A 7,760-nucleotide genomic window follows, 5' to 3' on the forward strand; every position below is an offset into this window, starting at 1 on the left:
AGAACGGGGCAATCTGCTCCGAAGTACCTCCTGATGGGAGAGCGGTGGTGAGACCGCCCAGCCCTGGCCCATGGGCGCCGGTGTCACTCTGTGCGCTCGGAAGGTGTCCAGTGTCCCCTGCCTACCACGGGGAGGCAGACACCCCGCAGGGAGCCGGGCACATACAGCCCGACACCAGGCTCTGGGCTCTCCCAACTGTCTGGGCCACGCAGGGCGAGGCACCACTGACCAGGCTGGGGGCCACGGCCCGGGGGCCGCTGCGGGAAAGGGGGGCACAGGGAGGGGCCGGGATGCCACGGGAAGGAGTCCAGACCCTAGCGTGAGGTCAGGGGGGGAGCCACTGGAACAGCCGAGCAGGGGCACCACGGGGGTGACCCCAAGGGGTGCAGGCTGGCCAGAACCATCGGCTCAGGAATCCTGAGTTGGGCCATCAGACGCCCACGTGGGCCTCTCCTCGTCCCACCTGGCCTGGGCCCTCCTCTCACCTGGCCTGGGCCCTCCTCTCACCTGGCCCCGCCTCTTCTCTACCTGAGCCCACCCCTTCTCTACCTGGCCCCACCCCCAGGCCAGTGGCTTCAAACCAGATTTTGGTTTTTTAATTAAAAAAAGTTTTTTTTAAACTTTATTTATTTTTTGGCTGTGTCAGGTCGTCGTTGCTGCGTGCGGGCTTTCTCTAGCTGTGGGGGGGGGCTACTCTTTGTTGCGGTGCACGGGCTTCTCACTGCGGTGGCTTCTCTTGCTGCAGAGCACGGGCTCTAGGCGCGTGGGCTTCAGTAGTTGTGGCTCGCGGGCTCTAGAGCACAGGCTCAGTAGTTGTGGCGCACGGGCTTAGTTGCTCCGCGGCACGTGGGGTCTTCCCGGACCGGGGCTCGAACCCGTGTCCCCTGCATCGGCAGGAGGATTCTTAACCACTGCGCCACCGGGGAAGTCCCCAAACCAGCTTAACAGAGAGTCCGGTGACCCCCTTCCACTGCAAAGTGCCGCCTGCCCCTGGGCCTGGCCTATCCAGGCACAAAGGTGAACCCAAGATTTCCTCACTGAGTTTGGATGCTTCGTTCCTGGGACAGGAGGTTCTGGGAAGTGGAATACGGCAAATGGCTGAATTTTCATCTTCGGGGGGCGGTACTCAGCCTGAATTCTGCCCAAAGAACACCCACACCGCAAAATTACCCTCCTAGGTGTACACTTGAGAAAAGTGGAAACAGACTCGCACAAGTGCATCCGCACCCGTGCTCACAGCAGCCAAGAGGGAGGAACAAATGCCCATCAGCTGCCAAATGGATGAACCAAGTGTAGCAGGCCCACACTGTGACGGTTCATTTTATGTGTCAGCTTGCCCGGGGGGCCATTTGGCCCAACGTGAGGGTGTTTCTGGATGAGATTGGCATTGGAATCTGTGGGCTGAGTAAAGCAGACACGCCCCCCCCCACGCGGGTGGGTCTCACCCAATCAGGTGAAGACTTGAATAGAATGAAAAGGTCGAGTCAGAGGGACGCCCTCCTGCCGACCACCTGAGCTGGGACATCAGTCTTTTCCTGCCTTCGGATTTGCACCGAAGCATCAGCACCCCTGGTCTCGAGCTGCTGACCACAGATCTGGGGACTCTGGAGCCCCCATGATCGTGTGAGTCAATTCTTTGTCATCAGTTTCTTTATGTATTGATACATCCTGTTGGCTCTGTTTCTCTGGAGAACCCAGACGAAATACGCATGTGATGGAATATTATTCAGCCACGAAGAAGAATGAGGCTACCGACACCTGCTACAGCACAGCTGCGACTCAGAAACAGCACGCTGAGCGAAAGAAGCCAGACGCTAGGGGCCACACGCTGCTGCGTGGCCGCGTTTGTCTGAAACGCGCAGACTAGGTAAACCCACGGAGGCAGCCCGCAGACGAGTGGTTCCCGGGGCTGAGGGCCGTGGGGGATGGGAAGCGACTGCCCGGTGGGGCTGGGGTGTTACGTTGGGTGACGAAGCGCTTTGGAACTTGATAGCGGTGGTGGCTGCACATTTTTAATGTATTAAATGCCATTGAATTTACTGTAAAACGAGTAATTTTATGTTCTATGAGTTTTACCTCAATCAATTATTTTTTTAAAAGAAAGAACTCCTAGCGGTGTTTGCACTCCCAAGAAGTTCACTGGGGTTGTGGGGTTCCCACAGATGCAGCAGGACGGGCCCCGGGGGACCCACGGGCCACGAGGAGCCCCTCTCTGCTACCCAAACCTTTGGGGCCTCAGCAGCAAGGAGACGGACGCCATCTCCTGTTTACACGGGGCATGCCTGGGACCTGGCCCTGCCCGTCGCTTTGCTGGCAAGGTTCTGGGGGGAGGGGCAGCTGCGGCCACGGAGCAAGGGCTCTGCCCTCCCCTGCCCGAACCTCCCCTGGCCCTCAGGGACTCAGCCCCCAGCCGCCCCCAGGCTCGGAAGCACTGGCGGAGGTTCTGCAGGCCCCAGGGTGCCCACCGGACGCCGAGAGGGAGTGTGCAACGCACCTGTTTGTCCCGCTGGGACCTGAACCTGCTCTCGCTGACCCGGCTCCCCTGCCGACCGGCCTCCCTCCAACTCGCCGGCGTCCCTCCAACTCGCCGTTCTCATCCTGGACGTGCAGCCCGACTCGGCCTGCTCCGCCGGCCCCTCCTTGGAAGGACCCCTGCCTGGCCACCATGCACCTCCCAGGGAGGACACAGCCCCTCCCTCGGGGCTCAGCCCACCCAAGACACCCTTGGCTTGGGGGTCTGTCCTGGGCCGACTTGTGTCCTCCCAAAAGTCACACGCTGAAGGCCTAGCTCCCCGGACCTCAGAATGTAGCTGTGTTTGGAGATGGGTCTTTAAAGAGGTAATTAAGGCAAAGTGAGGTCGTTAGGGTGGCCCTAAGCCAACGTGACTGGTGTCCTCGTACGAAGAGGCGGTCGAGACACAGACATGCACAGCGGGAGGGGTGAAGACGCAGGGACAGGGTGACCACCTCCCAGCCCGGGAAAGAGGCCTCAGGAAGTCAACCTCGCCAACACCTTGATCTCGGCCTTCAGCCCCCAGGACTGTGAGAAATGAATTTCTGTTAAGCCACTGGCCTGTGGTACCTTTTTTTTTTTTTTTGGACCACGTTGTGAACTTGTGGGATCTTAGTCCCCCGACCAGGGATCGAACCTTGGTCCCGCCAGTGAAAGGCCTGAGTCCTAAGCCCTGCACCGCCAGGGAATCCCCTGTGGTACTTGTTCCGGCAGCCCTAGCTGGCTGTTAACAGAGCATACCTCTCAAGTGCCACACGCATGTCCACATCCCCAGCGGCCCCAGCCAGCTGGCCCTGGTGCTGCCCTGGCCCCTCCCCCTCCTCAGCAGGTCACTCCCCAGGGATCTGGAGACGCACTTTTCAACATGCAAAACACATGAGGTTGACACAGAGCTGCCAATCCCAATCCACCCTCCCGATGCTCCCTTCCCTCCTGACTGCTTGTGGTCAGGGCGACAGGGGCCGGTGGCGGGGCGGGACCTTCCTCAAAGCATCCAGGGTGGTTTAGAGCAGCCCCGTCCCACAGAAAGGTAATGCAAGCCACATGTGCATTTCAAAGACTTTAGCAGCCGCATTAAACATAAAAAGAAACAGGTGAAGTTTATTTTAAAAATACAATTTAGTTAATCCAATAGATCCCAAATATTATCACCTCAGCCTGGAATGGACATAAACAGTCAATGGGATATTTTGCATGCTTTTTGGGGGGGTAGGAGGGGGACTGTGTCTTTGGAAGCCCGTGTGCGCCCCAGGCTTACAGCACACCTCAGTTTGGACTGGTCACAGCCCCAGGTGCTTGAGCAGCACACGTGAGCACAGACACCGTGTCGGACGGCTCGGATTTAGACCGTCACAGCGGCCTCTCGGCACCTCTCAGCCCTGCAGGAAAGCCTGAGGCCCATCACTGGCGTGGGGTCAGCTCCACCTTGTCCCCGAGTGAGCCCCAAAGGAGGCTCTGCACCCCTCTGGCCAGAGCAGAGACGGGACCCGTGGGGGAGGAGGGACAGCATTAGGGCCCACAGATAAACAGACTGGCAGGGCTACTCCACACCAAGAAGTGAGCAGAGCGTCTCCGGCCTCCGCGCTGCTTGGGGGCCGGGGGCCGCGCTGGCTCTCTTTGCTGAGAAAGGCTCGCTTCCGGAGAACGTCCGCAGTGAGGCCGCGCCTAGCCGCGGAGCTGGTGTCCACTCTGCGGCCGCTTCGCAGCCCAATGACAAATCCTTTTTGGGTCAGCCCGATCCGGAAACCACAGCCAGGAGCCGTGCTGGAGCAGGCCAGAGCGTCAGCGGACAGAAAATGGAGAGCTTCCTACGGTCACGTCTTGTGATGGGGCCCGGGCATAACAGCAAAGGATTATTCTGTTCAAGTATTTCATTCAGAAATCTAAACAATGTGGTCCAGATTGACCCCAGGGCAAATGGACACCCAGAAGCACTGTGTCCCGAAGGGTGTCTGACGGGTTTTGGGTCAGAGGATCCTTTCCTGCAGGACCTCTTAGGCTTTGAAATGATGGTGTGGACCGTGCATCGCCAGGAGGGAGCGCATGCGCACTGGTTCCCAAACGGACTCACCCATCACAGACGAAGGTGCGACATTGGCCGGGCACGGGTCAGGAGATGCTGCTCCTAGTGACTCCGTCTTCAGGATGATTCAAGAAACCACACTGGTTGCCACCGTGCTGCCCGATCTGTGTCCCTTGTGTCTCCACCTTCCCGGGTGCAGCTGTTGCACCGCAGGCAGGTGACTTCTTATCTCCGAGACTGTGTCTCAGGGGTAACGTGGGAACTGCTCTGAGCCAACCTCCTGGGCTTGTGGTGGGGCCAGGACCTGTCAGGTCGCCGACGTAAAGCTCCTGGCACGAGGTAAGGACTCAGAAATGGCACCGAGTTCTACAGCTGCGCTCCCTGCGCTGCCCTGGGGAAGCGAGTGCTCGCTCAAGCCAGGCAGCAGCCCCTTTCAGGACACGTGACCATCCCCGTTCAGGACGGAGAAACCCAGGCTCCACGAGGTGACAGTCTGAGCTCCAGAAACGTTATTTCTGTGTAACACAACAGATGCTGCGTGCGGAGGGCCTCAGAGTTACGTCTTTTGCTTTTTCACACACCCTCGAATGTGTGGCCCTCCCTGCATCACACAGTGATGCGTTATCAATACTTATCATGAATCTGTAGTTGTGTATAGATTCCCGATATTCACTGCAAATCTCTGTACAGGCACACCTCCGAGATATTGCGGGTTCAGCTCCAAACTCCTGCAATAAAATGAATAACACACTAAAGGAAGTCACGTGAATATTTTGGTTTCCCAGTGCATGTAAAAGTTATGTTTACACTAGACTGTAGTCTATTAGGTGTGCAATAGCATTGTGTCTGAAAAACAATGTACATACCTTAATTAAAAAATACTTTATTGCTAAAAAATGCTAAGCATCCTCTGAGCTTTCAGTGAGTCATAGTAATAACATCAAAGATTACTGACCACAGACACCGTAACAAATATAATAATAAAGAAAAAGTTTGAAATATTGCGAGAATTACCGAAATGTGACACAGAGACAGGAAGCGAGCAAACGCTGTCGGAAAAACGGTGCCCATAGACGTGACGGACGCAGCGTTGCCACAAACCTTCAATTTGTTAAAAAACGCAGTATCTTTGAAGCACAATAAAGTGAGGTGTGCCTGTACCAGAGCTTTCGTCACCCTGTTTTGGCATCTCTTCAATTTAAAAAACAAGTCTTGGGACTTCCCTGGTGGTCCAGTGGTTAGGACCACGCTTTCACTGCCAAGGGCATGGGTTCAGTCCTTGGCCGGTGAACTAACATCCCGCACCTGGTTGGGGAACTAAGATCCCGCAAGCCGCGCCAAAAACCAGACAAACAAACAAAACCAAAACGAGCCTTAGAAAAGTGTGTGACGTTGGGGCTTCCCCGGTGGCGCAGTGGTTGAGAATCCGCCTGCCGATGCAGGGGACACGGGTTCGCGCCCCGGTCCGGGAAGATCCCACGTGCCGCGGAGCAACTAAGCCCGTGCGCCACAACTACTGAGCCCACGTGCCACAGCTACTGAAGCCCGTGTGCCTAGAGCCCGTGCTCCGCTACAAGAGAAGCCACTGCGACGAGCAGCCCCCGCTCGCCGCAGCTAGAGAAAGCCCGCACGCAGCAACGACGACCCAACGCAGCCAAAAATAAGTAAATAAATAAACAAAATTTACAAAAAAGAAAAAGAAAAATGTATGACCGCAAGTAGGTTACTTATTCCTCACCAGCCATTTCCTTACCTGTAAAATGAAAGAAAGAGAAGGACACTGCCGTGAAGCGACATTCCCCTACCCCCTCCCCCTGGCCACCCCGGTTCAGGGCCTCTCCAGCGACCAGCGACCTAGTGGGTGAGGGATGGTGCCGAGGCTAGATCCAGCCCCCAGAGCTGTGAGGATTAAATCACCGAGCACAGCGCTTGAGAAATCCACATCTTCTGTTGTTCCATTACGCTCGACTCTGGGAGGATTTACGGAGCACCTATTGTGCTCCGCAGACGCCACCACCCTCTGGGGTCCAGAGGTGAGCAATCCCCCAGAGAGGGCTGCAGCCTGGGGGTGCTGCAGGGAGCCAAACGTTTTCCTCTGGCTGCACCGATGCCCAGAGACCAGGCGGTCCTGGGAGGAGCCACCGGGCAGAGGCTTGCTGGGACCAGCCCCTCTACATGGAGGCGGCTCTCTGCCTCCCCCTGCTGGCAGCGCCCCACCAGTGTCCCCTCTGGCAAGCGGGGCGTCCGCGTGGGGACTTCCCGCGGGCCAGGTGAGACCAGGTGAGGCTCCGCGGTTTATAGTTTACGTCTGCACCTCACCTAACGCTCGGGTCCATCGCCTGTGGCAGTGCTGTTGTCCCTTTTTACAGATGAGGAAGCTGAGGCTCCAAGAGGTAGATGACTTCCCTGAGTTCACCCACTTGAGCCAGAGCCGGGCGACTCCCCAGTCAGTGTCCTCACAGCCACCTCAGGGGTCACCTCCCCTGGGAGGACTCGGAGGGCCCGGAGACCCTACCTGGCTCAGCTCCTCACCGTTCAGACAGGGAAACCCACGCTCGGGGAGGGACGTGCCACGTCACCTTGCCAGGAGTTAATACTGCAGCCAGACTGCCACTTGGCAAATCTGCAGGCGTAGGAGTTCTTCCAGGCTCCCCCCTAGGCCCTTTCCGATTCTCAGTCCACACACCTGTACCTTACGTCACCACCGATGCTCAGGACTCCCGCCTTGTTTGTTGCCTTGGCTGGTGTGTGTGGAGCGTGTGCCGTGCCAGGGGCCGCGGATGCAGCTGGCGGCCAGAGAGCCACGTCCTGCCCTCGGGGGTCATCTGGGCTTTGGCTCTCCCCCAGTCTGGTCCCAGCGGCCTTGCCACTCCCCTGGGGGACCCAGGGCCACCTCCTGGGCTCCTGACCCGGGCTAGTGCCCTGCCGGACAGCCGGGGGGAGGCTAAACTGGTGATGTCACTCCTGGCTGCTGAAAAGCCCCTGAGAGCTTCCCTTGCTTCCAGAAGTCCAGTGTAAGTCCCCTCTCGGGGCCCACGGAGCCCCACGCGATGGACGCACACCCGCCGGCTCCCAGGCCGCTGCCTGCTTCCTGGCGTCGACCCCTTGTCGCTCCAGAAGTCTGTCTTCGCTTCAGCCACTATTGCGCCTCCTTTCCCGTCCCTGCCTCTCCCCGCCCCCCCGGCAGGTGGGACCCAGGCCTTGCCAGACGTCCCCGCCCGCACT

Source organism: Kogia breviceps, chromosome 8 (assembly GCF_026419965.1).
Source record: "Kogia breviceps isolate mKogBre1 chromosome 8, mKogBre1 haplotype 1, whole genome shotgun sequence".
NCBI lineage: Eukaryota > Metazoa > Chordata > Mammalia > Artiodactyla > Physeteridae > Kogia > Kogia breviceps.